This window comes from Schistocerca serialis, chromosome 5, assembly GCF_023864345.2.
Source record: "Schistocerca serialis cubense isolate TAMUIC-IGC-003099 chromosome 5, iqSchSeri2.2, whole genome shotgun sequence".
NCBI classification, from domain to species: domain Eukaryota; kingdom Metazoa; phylum Arthropoda; class Insecta; order Orthoptera; family Acrididae; genus Schistocerca; species Schistocerca serialis.
In genome coordinates this window covers 701,777,223-701,791,652 of record NC_064642.1, presented here as the reverse complement: position 1 = coordinate 701,791,652, position 14,430 = coordinate 701,777,223, and positions in this window count along the sequence as shown.

Genomic DNA, 14,430 nt, shown 5'->3' with positions numbered 1-14,430 from the left:
AGTGTTACACACACCCTTGTTTCCGCAGGAAAAAATATTACATGTGACAATTTTTTTTCACATCCATATGCTTTGCAGAAAGTTTGGAACTTAAGATTACAAGTATTATAAGCTGCCTGAAAGAACCCGTAAGGGGTAAGCCTCAGTCAGCAGAATCTGATGAAACACCTTTCACACCACTACACTTTACAAGTCAGGTGACGTAAGTCCAGCATGCAAATAGGGTAAAAAGAACAAAAATGTGCTTCTTTTAGTTGCATACATGACGCAGTTACCATCAATGAACGACATCCTAAAATGCTACCAGGATAACACCCAATGCGGTGATGACGTCACCGGCTAAATGACTTACCTTGCACTGTTGAGTAATGATGGGTCATGCAAATGTTTTTCAGTGTTTTGAAATTGGTAGCTATTAATGTATGTGTAACTTTCAAGGAAGTAACATTTGAAAAGTATCTTCTGGTAAACCTTCCGGGATGTAAGGTCGTGGTCCATGAAACTCTTCAGCTCCTAACGTTTCGTCCAGAGTCGGCAAGACTCACCGGAGGAGAAACACCCCTCTGAAGATGTCCAGCGCAGCTCTAGACGAAACGTTAGGAGCTGAAGAGTTTCATGGACCACGACCTTACATCCCGGAAGGTTTACCAGAAGATATGCCATCCGGTCGTGAAAGCTTTCATACTATGATTTGAAAAGTAGGCAGATGTCAGTTTATTTACAAGTTGCAAGAAGAGTTGGTTCCAGCATATCTGGTTACAAGGGCAGAAAATTAACTTCCTAATACAGTAACGCAACATATCTACATTCGCAAGGCTTGTCAAATTGGAGGATATGGAGGAAATAAAAGGAGAAAGCATATATGTATAAAGAGCAGCGAATACGCTGACTACACATGTGTTAGGTGTCACCATACAGCAGGTGGCTTTGAATGAGCAAAATCAGAGTTATAAATCTTTTCTCAGTTATATATTGTGTTAGTCACAATTTTATTTTAAAACACTTGTTTTTGCTAAGGCAAGTTATCCATTTCACATTCTGTTATTATATATATATATTGATTAATTATGTGGTATAAAATGTTCCCTGTTCCGCGTAATTCTTCACAGAAAAAAGGAACTGTATCTTGGTGGCCGAGCGGTTAAAGGCGCTACAGTCTGGATCCGCACGACCGCTACGGTCGCAGGTTCGAATCCTGCCTCGGGCATGGATGTGTGTGATGTCCTTAGGTTAGTTAGGTTTAAGTAGTTCTAAGTTCTAGGGGACTTATGACCACAGCAGTTGAGTCCCATAGTGCTCAGAGCCATTTGAACCATTTGAACTGTATCTTGGCATATTATACATATATACAGTGTGTACCTATTATGTTATAAACTGGTATATATTCAAATATGTTGTCGAAATAATGGATTGGCGATTATGTATAGACCATAATGCGCAGTCTTTTTAGTATTAAATTTCAAAACACTCTGAAATCTCTCATGGCACGCATGCACTACTGCTGAAGGTGTTGGTCCGTTGAATGTGGATGTAAGTTCGGCGGCCCGAGAGGGATAGCAGCCGAGGTGGCGTAGTAGTGAAGATTGGACTTCTGTTCTGGAGGTCGGCGGTTCAGATATCCGTCCAACCATTCAGATTTACGTTTCCTGTGATTTCCTTGTATTACTTAAGGCGAATTTGGCAATGATCCTCTGAAAGACCACGGACGATATGTTTTCTCTTCCTTCCCCGTTCCTAGCTTATGATTTAATGACATTGTGGTCCACCGTAAGGTGGAACATATAGTTTCTTTAACCGATGGGAACGGATTGCAAACACTGCGTTTCGCCTTCTCCATTCTGACATCGTCATCGATCACAGACGTGAGACAATACTAAACGCAGACATACGCATTACGGTCATTTACACTCAACAGATGTGATTAATATACATTTCTCACACACTGCTGGAAAGGGGCCTCGTGTGCAGAGGGTAAAACCACTATCTAATTAGGAGGCTGAGTTCCACGGGGACTCCTCACCAACAATGCCACACGCCTCTCATTCTCGCTTTAATCTCCTCCGACAACACTTCAAACGACGCAGCTCTGACGGATAAAACTACTAGCTTCTACACACTGGGAGATGGGTATATATTTATTTACACGCGAGGACATCCAGGAGGCCATGTCCTTGTCTAAGTTGTCCTGCAGCCTGTGCCTTCAGCTACCAGTTACGGCCCGAGATTGTCTAGGAGCCGTGACGACCGTTTGGTGCAGTCCCATTCCTGTTTCCAGCTCACTACGCTGCCTCGCATCCAACAGCCCACGACCCAACCATAAAAAAAAGCTTGACAATGGATCACTGTTCTGCACCACAATCCATTTGTCTCCGACTTCTACACTACTTGGTCATGTATTCTTCTACTGTACAGACCTTTTACCCTTTTACAAATACATTTGCATCTACACGGCCTGACAAGCGAAGTGAAGTGCAGTCGCTGTCAGGTCTTCGAGGGAAGCAATTGAGAATTCACAACATTCAGAAACAGATGGCCCCAGTATGCCAATATCTATAATTTTTGATATGTGCGTATGAGGCCTGAAGATGACAACTGAATTGCCGAAGCTGGCAGCGAAAATAAAATAAAATAACATCTGGATTTGCACTACTACACAGAGGTGGCCGTCCTACATACCACAGAGAACTGGACTTCTAATCAATTACATACAAACGGATAGTGCGTACGTGACCTAAGTTATACAGATGTCCGACCATGTATACTACATCTACATCTACATTTATACTCCGCAAGCCATCCAACGGTGTATGACGGCGGGCACTTAATGTGCCACTGTCATTACCTCCCTTTCTTGTTCCAGTCGCGTATGGTTCGCGGGAAGAACGACTGCCGGAAAGCCTCCGTGCGGGCTCGAATCTCTCTAATTTTACATTCGTGATCTTCTCAGGAGGTATAAGTAGGGGGAAGCAATATGTTCGATACCTCATCCAGAAACGCATCCTCTCGAAATCGAAACCTGGACAGCAAGCTACACCGCGATGCAGAGCGCCTCTCTTGCAGAGTCTGCCACTTGAGTTTGCTAAACATCTCCGTAACGCTATCACGCTTACCAAATAACCCTGCGATGAAACGCGCCGCTCTTCTTTGGATCTTCTCTATCTCCTCTGTCAACCCGACCTGGTACGGATCCCACACTGATGAGCAGTACTCAAGTACAGGTCGAACGAGTGTTTTGTAAGCCACCTCTTGTGTTGGTAGACTACATTTTCTAATGACTCTCCAAATGAATCTCAATCTGGCACCCACCCTACCAACAATTAATTTTATATGATCATTCCACATCAAATCCTTCCGTACGCATACATCCAGATATTTTACAGAAGTAACTGCTACCAGTATTTGTTCCAATATCATATATTCATACAATAAGGGACCCTTCTTTCTATGTATTCGCAATGCATTACATTTGTCTATGTTAAGGGTCAGCTGCCACTCCCTGCACCAAGTGCCTATCCGCTGCAGATATTCCTGCATTTCGTTGCAATTTTCTAATGCTGCAACTTCTCTGTATACTACAGCATCATCCGCGAAAAGCTGCATGGAGTTTCCGACACTATCTACTAGGCCATATATATATATATATATATATACTCCTGGAAATTGAAATAAGAACACCGTGAATTCATTGTCCCAGGAAGGGGAAACTTTATTGACACATTCCTGGGGTCAGATACATCACATGATCACACTGACAGAACCACAGACACATAGACACAGGCAACAGAGCATGCACAATGTCGGCACTAGTACAGTGTATATACACCTTTCGCAGCAATGCAGGCTGCTATTCTCCCATGGAGACGATCGTAGAGATGCTGGATGTAGTCCTGTGGAACGGCTTGCCATGCCATTTCCACCTGGCGCCTCAGTTGGACCAGCGTTCGTGCTGGACGTGCAGACCGCGTGAGACGACGCTTCATCCAGTCCCAAACATGCTCAATGGGGGACAGATCCGGAGATCTTGCTGGCCAGGGTAGTTGACTTACACCTTCTAGAGCACGTTGGGTGGCCCGGGATACATGCGGACGTGCATTGTCCTGTTGGAACAGCAAGTTCCCTTGCCGGTCTAGGAATGGTAGAACGATGGGTTCGATGACGGTTTGGATGTACCGTGCACTATTCAGTGTCCCCTCGACGATCACCAGTGGTGTACGGCCAGTGTAGGAGATCGCTCCCCACACCATGATGCCGGGTGTTGGCCCTGTGTGCCTCGGTCGTATGCAGTCCTGATTGTGGCGCTCACCTGCACGGCGCCAAACACGCATACGACCATCATTGGCACCAAGGCAGAAGCGACTCTCATCGCTGAAGACGACACGTCTCCATTCGTCCCTCCATTCACGCCTGTCGCGACACCACTGGAGGCGGGCTGCACGATGTTGGGGCGTGAGCGGAAGACGGCCTAACGGTGTGCGGGACCGCAGCCCAGCTTCATGGAGACGGTTGCGAATGGTCCTCGCCGATACCCCTGGAGCAACAGTGTCCCTAATTTGCTGGGAAGTGGCGGTGCGGTCCCCTACGGCACTGCGTAGGATCCTACGGTCTTGGCGTGCATCCGTGCGTCGCTGCGGTCCGGACCCAGGTCGACGGGCACGTGCACCTTCCGCCGACCACTGGCGACAACATCGATGTACTGTGGAGACCTCACGCCCCACGTGTTGAGAAATTCGGCGGTACGTCCACCCGGCCTCCCGCATGCCCACTATACGCCCTCGCTCAAAGTGCGTCAACTGCACATACGGTTCACGTCCACGCTGTCGCGGCATGCTACCAGTGTTAAAGACTGCGATGGAGCTCCGTATGCCACGGCAAACTGGCTGACACTGACGGCGGCGGTGCACAAATGCTGCGCAGCTAGCGCCATTCGACGGCCAACACCGCAGTTCCTGGTGTGTCCGCTGTGCCGTGCGTGTGATCATTGCTTGTACAGCCCTCTCGCAGTGTCCGGAGCAAGTATGGTGGGTCTGACACATCGGTGGCAATGTGTTCTTTTTTCCATTTGCAGGAGTGTATATATATATATTGTGAAAAGCAATGGCCCCATAACACTCCTCTGTGGCACGCCAGAGGTTACTTTAACGTCTGTAGACGTCTCTCCATTGAGATCAACATGCTGTGTTCTGTTTGTTAAAAACTCTTCAATCCAGCCACACAGCTGGTCTGATATTCCGTAGGCCCTTACTTTGTTTATCAGGCGACAGTGCGGAACTGTATCGAACGCCTTCCGGAAGTCATAGAAAATGAGATCTACTTGGGAGCCTGTATCTAATATTTTCTGGGTCTCATGAACAAATAAAGCGAGTTGGGTCTCACACGATCGCTGTTTCCGGAATCCATGTTGATTCCTACAGAGTAGATTCTGGGTTTCCAGAAATGACATGATATGCAAGCAAAAAACATGTTCTAAAATTCTACAACAGATCGATGTCAGAGATATAGGCCTATAGTTTTGCGCATCTGCTCGATGACCCTTCTTCAAAACTCGAACTACCTGTGCTCTATTCCAATCATTTGGAACCTTCCGTTCCTCTAGAGACTTGCGGTACACGGCTGTTAGAAGGGGGGCAAGTTCTTTCGCGTACTCTGTGTAGAATGGAATTGGTATCCCGTCAGGTCCAGTGGACTTTCCTCTGTTGAGTGATTTCAATTACTTCTCTATTCCTTGGACACTTATTTCGATGTCAGCCATTTATTCGTTCGTGCGAGGATTTAGAGAAGGAACTGCAGTATGGTCTTCCTCTGTGAAACAGCTTTGGAAAAAGATGTTTAGTATTTCAGGTTTACGCGTGTCGTCCTCTTTTTCAATGCCATTATCATCCCAGAGTGTCTGGATATGCTGTTTCGATCCACTTATTGATTTAACGTAAGACCAGAACTTCCTAGGATTTTCTGTCAAGTCGGTACATAGAATTTTACTTTCGAATTCACTGAACGCTTCACGCATAGCCCTCCTTACGCAAACTTTGTCATCGTTTAGCTTCTGTTTGTCTGAGAGGTTTTGGCTGCGTTTAAATTTTCAGTGAAGCTCTCTTTGCTTTCGCTGTAGTTTCCTAACTTTGTTGATGAACCATGGTGGGTTTTTCCCGTCCCTCACAGTTTTACTCGGCGCGTACCTGTCTAAAACGCATTTTACGATTGCCTTGAAATTTTTCCATAAACACTCAACATTGTCAGTGTCAGAACAGAAATTTTCGTTTTGATCTGTTAGGTAGTCTGAAATCTGCCTCCTGTTTTTCTTGCTAAAAAGATAACCCTTCCTCCCTTTTTTTTATATTCCTATTTACTTCCATATTCAGGGATGCTGCAACAGCCTTATGATCACTGAGTCCCTGTTCTGCGCTTACAGAGCCGAAAAGTTCGGGTCTGCTTGTTATGAGTACGTCCAAGATGTTATCTCCATGAGTCGGTTCTCTGTTTAATTGCTCGAGGTAATTTTCGGATGGTGCACTCAGTACAATGTCACTCGATGCTCTGTCACTACCACCCGTCCTACACATCTGAGTGTCCCAGTCTAAGACCATAACTTGCTGAGGAAATTTATGTGAAATTTATTCCAGATTTTCTCTCAGTTGTTCTGCCACTAATGCTGCTGAGTCGGGAGGTCGGTAAAAGGAGCCAATTATTAACCTAGCCCGGTTGTTGAGTATAACCTCCACCCATAATAATTCACAGGAACTATCCACTTCTATTTCACTACAGGATAAACTACTACTAACAGCGACAAACACGCCACCACCGGTTGCATGCAATCTATCCTTTCTAAACACCGTCTGTGCTTTTGTAAAAATTTCGGCGGAATTTATCTCTGGCTTCAGCCAGCTTTCCGTATCTATAACGATTTCAGCTTCGGTGCTTTCTGTCAGCGCTTCAAGTTCCGGTACTTTACGAACGCAGCTTCGACAGTTAGAACTACAATACCGATTGCTGTTTGTTCCCCGCATGTCCTGACTTTGCCCCGCACCCTTTGAGGCTGTTGCCCTTTCTGTACTGCCCGAGGCCATCTAACCTAAAAAACCGCCCAGCCCACGCCACACAACCCCTGCTACCCGTGTAGCCGCCTGCTGTATGTAGTGGACTACTGACCTATCCAGCGGAATCCGAAACCCCACCACCCTATGGCGCAAGTCGAGGAATCTGCAGCCCACACGGTCGCAGATTCAGACCCTCCACTCGGCCCTATACCAAAGGTTCGAGGTCAGTCCTGTCGATGATGCTGCAGATGGTGAGCTCTGCTTTCATCCCGCTAGCGAAACTGGCAGTCTTCACCAAATCAGATAGCCGCCGGTAGCCAGAGAGGATTTCCTCCGATCCATAGCGACACACATCATTGGTGCCGACATGAGCGACCACCTGCAGATGGGTGCACCCTGTACCCTTCATGGTATCCAGAAAGATCCTTTCCACACCTGGAATGACTCCCCCCGGTATGCACACGGAGCGCACATTGGTTTTCTTCCCCTCCCTTGCAGCCGTATCCCTAACGGGCTCCATTACACGAGTGACGTTAGAGCTCCCAACTACCAGTAAGCCCACCCTATGCGACCCCCCGCACCTTGCAGACTGAGGGGCAACCTCTGGAACAGGACAAGCAGCCATGTCCGGCCGACGATCGGTATCAGCCGGAGACAGATCCTGAAACCGGTTCGTCAGACAAACTGGAGAGGCCTTCCGTTCAGCCCTCCGGAATGTCTTTCGCCCCCTGCCAATAGGTGCTTCACTTCCTTTGTTAGGCATTACACGTTTCCTGATTACCAACAGAATACACGAAAATGAAAAGATAAAAGGTGATCAATCATCCAACATCACCTAAAACTGTACAGAAAAGGAGTACTCCATGTTGTGAATAGTGGCAAATCCGACAGATAAACACAAACAGTCGGTGAGACCACTCATGTACCAGTCTTGTTTGTCCGTTCATAGTGAGCTAAGTGTATCACTTGTTGAAATTGTTAACGCAATGCCGCAACGACTCCATTTGGGCCCTGTTTTATATGGTAGAATACTAAGCCGTCTGGATGCAGGCCAGACACTTGAAAGTGTCACCGTCGTTGAATGTGCCACAGTCATTTAGACACTCTGGCGACGGTTTCGAGACACGGGAGGTGTTCGTCGTAGGCCAGTACAAGATCAATCAAGACTAATCACCCCACAGGAGGACCGATATCTGGCAGTAACTGTCCGACGAAGTCGGAATACACCGGCAAACCAACTGGCTTCAGAGGTTGCAGCTGCCTCAGGAGTTGCTGTTTCCCTACAGGCTGAGTATCGAAGGCTCAGAACAGCAGGGCTGTTTGCCATACGTCCTGGCGTATGCACCCCGCCCACTCCAGGAATGAATCGTCCTTACCCGTGCATTGTGGAGTCGGCAATATCAAAACAGGACTATCAATGAATGGCGGAATGTGTTCTTCGCGGCTGAAAAAAAAAATTGTTGCACAGTGCTCTAGGGAGAACCTGGTAGCTGATAAAACAGTAGGAAGATCATGGAAAGAGACTGCTTTGGTGGTGATGGCGTCAAGATGTGGGGAGCCATTTGTTGAATGGCTGTACGGAGCTGCAAATTTTCGTTGGTGGTGGGAAGAATATTCTACAAGGCGACCCTCCATACTGTAAATCACGGATTTTGGTGCGCTTCAAATATGTTGTAGAGGCACTTACCCTGAGAACCTGGCTATCCGGTTTTTTAGCGACGGGCCTTGGTTTTTGAGTAAATCGATTTCCAAGTTCATTGCGCGCTTTGTATACCCGTAACATTACATATATTCCGCGCAAGTCAGCGTAGCGCAGCGGTGAAGGTTCACGGCTACCGCGCTGCAGGTACCGTGTTCGAATCCTGCTTGTGTACTTTTCTTCTTTCATTTCACAGAAATTTTCTAACACACGGCACTAGGGACGCATTTCGAGCAACTGACGCTGTATTTAGATGCGAACGTAATGGAATGCAACTCACATCCTCATTGGCCGCAACTAGGAGGCGGGGTTTCCGTTACGGCTAACGGTATTCACGAGAGAGGGGACGATAATTGGCAGAGATCCATTTCAGGTAATAAAAGAAGCGACCGTTGTACGAACATTTCGAACTCCTACTGCGAACCACAAGTTTGAAAAAAAATTAATAACTAAATATATCTTTATAATTTCGCGCACTTTGTACTGTTTGTTGATACTCTTTGGAACAAAATATAAAGTTTCTGTCGATTTTGAAAAAAAAAGTACACGAGCAGGATTCGAACACGGTTCCTCCAGCGCGGTAGCCGTGAACCTTTACCGCTGTGCTCCGCTGACTTGCTCAGAATACATGTAATGTTACAGGCATACAAGGGCTGTCGCTACAAAACCGGATAGCCAGGTACTCACGTAAGTGTCTCTACAACATATTTGAAGCGCATCAAAATCCGTGATTTACAGTATGGTTCAAATGGTTCAAATGGCTCTGAGCACTATGGGACTTAGCTTCTGAGATCATCAGTCGCCCGACTTAGAACGACTTAAACCTAATTAACCTAAGGACAGCGCAAACATCCATGCCCGAGGCAGGATTCGAACCTGCGACCGTAGACGTCGCGCGGTTCTAGACTGTAGCGCCTAGAACCGCTCGGACACACCAGCCGGCGCAGTATGGAGGGTCCCCTTGTAAGCTCTCTAGGGGGTAAAGGGATGAAATAATGCCAGCACACGTTCGCCTTTTCAGGGGTGCAGTTGGTCTAGAGTTCCTCTTTATGTAAAATAACGCCTGTCCGCGTCGAACTGCTCTGCTGGATGAATTTCTTGAAGGTGAAGGTATCCGTCGCGTGACTAGCCAGCGAGGTCCCCGGACCTGAATCTTATAAAACTAGCAGTGGATGCATTAAGGAGACGAACTGCATCACATCAGCCACCACGAAGTACTCGTCCAGATGTTCGCACCGCTCTTGCTGAGGAATGGGTCGACTGCAAAGACCGCCCTTGAACTATTTAGTAAAGAGCATGCCACGTCGCTATGGAGTGTGTGTGGCAGTTATGAGTAACCATCTACTCTAAACAGCCTCCTCTGTAGTGGAAGAGATTACCCAGTAGTAGAGAGCATACCACGTCACCGTGCAGCATTTGTGGCTGTCAGTGGTAATCGTATCCGCTATTAACTCCTTGTTTCGTTGTGGAAGAGATTTTCTAGTTGTGTTATTTTCTTACAAATGTGTATCTTAGCTGCCAGAACTTTTACGACAATATGTTCCGGGCATAGTTGTATGCCAAATGTCTTGTGATTAAGCTGTATCTTGTTCAGTAATCCTTCCAACATACTGATACGGCAGTATTTCCTCTTTTGTTGTAATTACACTTATTATTTGGATACTAACATACACATGTCGCAAGCCACATTTCGGAGTTTATCCTGTGCCACTCAGATTCATTCTCTTTCTTTGCAAGTGGAGCTAGAGAAAAACGACGGTGTATATGCTTCCGTACCAACCTTTCGTGACATGCTGTAAAGATACAGCTAACTACTAGAGAATTTTCTCTCTTTCTTCTTTATTTTCTTCTGCTTCATTTACTCTCTACAGAAGTCTTTTATGGTTTAAAATATTTTTTTGTTTCGTTTGTATTAAAAGTAACTGTTTTTTGATTCATTTATATTGCTAGAAAAGTCTGTGATTAATTGAGTATGCAAAATTTCAATGTATATTTGATCTTACACGTACGTTTGATCTTATTTGTGATGCTTTGTGAAATGCTCAAGAGAGGCTAAATGTAATACACAGCACTGTTGTATGAACTGTGATGAGATTGATATTGACAGTTGTAAATGACCCAATGCTACCAAACCAAATTTTCAAAAGCCAATTCTGGCTCCTTTTTAACACCATTTAGCTGGCAACTGAGTGATTTAGCTGGGATCTGGAAATATGGATTTTTTTCATATTCATTTGACTCCCTACTGGCTTTATTTTTCCTATTATAGGAAAGCATTAAAAGCCATGTAGTTAACGTAAAATTATTTGCGTTGAACTAATATTTGAAAACTCTTTTTTACGTCCTATGAAAATGTATTAATCGATTGAACTAAAAACGTAACAAGGGAAAGTAAGCAATATTTATGTCATTCCGGGCACGTCGGAATACACATTCACAATAACAAAAACAAAACAAAAACAGCTGAGAGCATTACTGGAAATGCTGTTGCAGCACAGTTGACATCAACAAAGTATCGCAACTCCACACTAATGAAATTTTTGTAAGCAAAGCAGACTTTGATTTATGCAGAATGAATCAGAAGCAGTATGCTTCACAGTTGTAAAATGTCCCAGAGACTGAACTGAAGAAGGGAACAGCGAACTTCTATTCAGTGCAGTAGTTTTCTAAGGTGTCAGCCTCACTTTAGTGCACAGATGATTTGGATGAAGCAGTACTATATATAGGTTTCATGCATACAAATCAATGCTTAAGTTAACAATTATGGGGATGCACATCATCCATTTCAAGCGTTTTAAAAATGCAGGTCTATTGTTTCCGTATAATCAAGGATATGGAATATAAATAATGTTATAAATTCACAGTTAAATATTTGTATTACTGTAATGTCCAATACGTTCCAAATTAAGAAAATAAATATAAATTCACGCAAATCTGGTACACAGTATAGTTATTGCAAAAGTAGAACTGCATATAAAACACCTTATTTTATTTCAGCATTATTCTGGCTGGCTCTGAGCACTATGGGACTTAACATCTTTGGTCATCAGTCCCCTAGAACTTAGAACTACTTAAACCTAACTAACCTAAGGACAGCACACAACACCCAGCCATCACGAGGCAGAGAAAATCCCTGACCCCGCCGGGAATCGAACCCGGGAACCCGGGCGTGGGAAGCGAGAACGCTACCGCACGACCACGAGATGCGGGCCATTATTCTGGCTCCTTTTCTGTAGGCACAGTTAACTTATTTCATTTCGAAGAACTGTCAACACTAAGTCGAAAAGTGGCAATCAGTGAGAGTGCAGTGGTGTGGCGTACGCGCGTATATTTTGTGTAATCGTGCTCCACAGAAACACACGAAAATTTATGGCCGCCTTCTTATTTTTCGGTCACGGTTTAAACTTAACAGCAGTGACAATGTACACGCGAATAGACAGTGAAATTCATTGTTAGAACCGATCCCCGTCTTCGTATAACTAAGTAACACGAATAAATGTATTTCAAAGTTATTATCTTCTTTCAAAGCGCTGTCCTCCTGTAAAGACTCGAAGGATTTTGAAACGTTTCAATTATAATTTCGTTTCTTTGTAATAAACTGTTCTCATTATTTACTTTCTTTAAAATAAGAGTACAGAGAAGTGTCATACAGTCCGTGTTGACATTGTTGCTTTCATCAATAACGCTAGTTCAAGAATGGTTCAAATGGCTCTGAGCACTATGGGACTTATCATCTATGGTCATCAGTCCCCTAGAACTTAGAACTACTTAAACCTAACTAACCTAAGGACATCACACAACACCCAGCCATCACGTGGCAGAGAAAATCCCTGACCCCGCCGGGAATCGAACCCGGGAACCCGGATAACGCTAGTTAATATTATTTCCTGTTTCCATGTTTCATATTTTATTGTAGCTTTTACTGCGTGAGTTCCGGAGTGTCTTTTGGAGCGGTGTGTTTTCTTGAACCTGCACAATATTTTTGAGTTTCCGCATTTTGTTGTGGCCCCAGACGTTCCGCTCACGTCATGGCGTTCGCCATTAGATTTTGAGCGCCGATCAGACACAGCAAGGCAGCTCGTTCGTTGGGGAACTTCGAATGTGACAGCTGTCAGCTACGTAAACTGTGTTTACATTCTGTAGAACGTCATATTACGGCATATTCATGAAGGTGTTTGGCTGTCCATTTACAATTGAACCAAAATACAGACTGTTTCGTCATCGTTTACGAAATTATTTACTGAATTTTGTTGTTGTTTCATGTTCTTTTAGAGTTTATTTCCAAACGCTGACGTGGTTACTTCAGTTAACATTGGAAGTAAAAAGGGTCCTTTTGAGATTAAACAATCAAAAATCCCTGCTCAAAATTATGCAAAGTAGATCTCTGAGAACCGTTTGCTTCACATATGGCTCGGTTCGTGGCACAACTGAGTAACACAGTAAATTATGGCCGTTATGGCTGAATTCCCGGGAAGGGGTCTCCCGGCCAACGATGCCATACGCTCATTTCCATTTTTTTGTGACACCATTCATTCATTTTCTTCACAATACGATATGCTAAAAAATGTCGTGTGATTAGGGCCTCCCGTCGGGTAGACCATTCGCCGGATGAAAGTCCTTCGATTTGATACCACTTCGGTGACTTGCGCGTAGATGGGGATGAAATGATGATGATTAGGACAACACAACACCCAATCCCTGAGTGGAGAAAAATCTCCAATCCATCCGGGAGTCGAACCCGGGGCATTGGGATTTACATTCTGTCGCGCTGAACACTTCTTTTTTTTTCCTTTTGTTCGATATAGTTCGTTGCGTTTGGTCTGGGCGTACGTCTCAAGACATCCGTTCAAGTTGATCGTTGATTCCTTGACTCAGGACTCTGAGCTACCGTACCGGCGCCCACTCTGCTACCTGGGGCGGACTACGACACGCTGGTCTCTTCATTTACCTCATCGAACTTTCTCATTGAGTGCTCGTTAGAGAATAAGAAGCGGTTTTTTTATCTGATTCACTACAACCTACGAAACTTTCCCCCACACTTCACTCACGGAATGGAGCCCGTCGCCTGACAGTGTGGTCCATGTTTCAACAACCTGATTTTAATAACCACACATTTTGTAGCGGCCGAGCCACTGCCCGACATACTGGAGATAGCTACACAAATGTTGAAATCTATACTATCACATAAATTAACATCATCCTGCCCATCGCTATCCTTTGAGAAAGGTTACACTAGATCGACACACATTAGTCCAAATGTTTCGTTGAAATGGTATCTTTCATTTATCCGATTCTCCTCTGGTTCAGTGCCTTACTTACCTGGCATTGTAGACACTCCATCAATGTTCCAGGCGTACCCCTTCACAAGTCAAGGATATATAGCGACTTGGTTTGGATCTCCGTTTCCTTTCCTTCTATGAAATGGTCATAAAATACTCTTTATTTATTACTGCGGTGCAAACGACTAGCAACGTTCGATATCTTGGTGTGGTCCACGGAAAATGTCCCTTGGTGCTTCCGATAATAGCTACTCCAGGCCTCTGGGCTTCTGCCTCGTCTCAGTTATTTTATTTTAGCCAGTTAGTTACTCTGATCTTGCTTATGTCGTAAATTGACAAGTTGTCATTTTAGTTCATTTCGCAGTGCCTTATCCGACAATATTGCTATGCGGAATTTCATACCTTCTCTATCAAGCTTCCT